General features: G+C 64.5%; 1 protein-coding gene across 1 annotated transcript in view; it reads left to right on the forward strand.

The window, feature by feature from the left end:
• Nucleotides 1-648, forward strand: part of Nr2f2 (nuclear receptor subfamily 2 group F member 2) — a 13,010-nt gene that overhangs the window by 4,593 nt on the left and 7,769 nt on the right. The gene's annotated exons all lie outside the window — the stretch shown is intronic.

Raw genomic sequence — 648 nt, forward strand, 5'->3', positions numbered from 1 at the left:
CTGCTCCCGCGGCCGCCATGGCGGGGCCGCCGCGCTCCGGCCAATGACGGCGAGGGGGCGGCGCGCGCGCGCCGGGCCAGGCCAACCCCGGCTGCTGCCTTATAAGGCGCGCCGTCGCCATGGCAACGTGCGCTAAGTTGCAGCAGTCGTGTCAAAGTTCACTATATAGAGAGCTCAGTGAGCTGATCGCGGAGAAGCCACTTCTGCCAGCCCCGGCGCCTATAAATCGCATTCCCTCCCGCGCCCCCCTTTTTAGCATATTTGATCACTTTGATTCTCTGTTCTTTTCTCTCCGCGGTGTGTGTGTGCGTGCGCGCGTGTGTTTTCTTCTCCTCCTCCTCCTCTCCCCGAGTTGCCTCCTTTCTCCGGGTGCCGTGCTGCCTTCTTCCCCCCTCTTTCATTCTTCCTCTCCGTCTCTTTCTCCCCCCTCTGCGCACGAAGGATGTGCTTCTAGGTGGTGATCTGCCCTCCTTTCTCTCTTTTATCATTTCTCCCCCGCCGCCGGCGAGTTGACTCTTTCCCTATGTGTGTGAGGCGGCGGCGGCAGCAGCAGCAGCGGCTCCGGCGGTGGCAGCAGCGGCAGCAGCGACTCCACCGGCGGCGGCGGCGCTAGACGCGGCGGCTCCGGGCCCGACCCGGAGGCTTCGG

Source organism: Nannospalax galili, unplaced genomic scaffold (genome assembly GCF_000622305.1).
Source record: "Nannospalax galili isolate Female #2095 unplaced genomic scaffold, S.galili_v1.0 scaffold63, whole genome shotgun sequence".
Taxonomy (NCBI): domain Eukaryota; kingdom Metazoa; phylum Chordata; class Mammalia; order Rodentia; family Spalacidae; genus Nannospalax; species Nannospalax galili.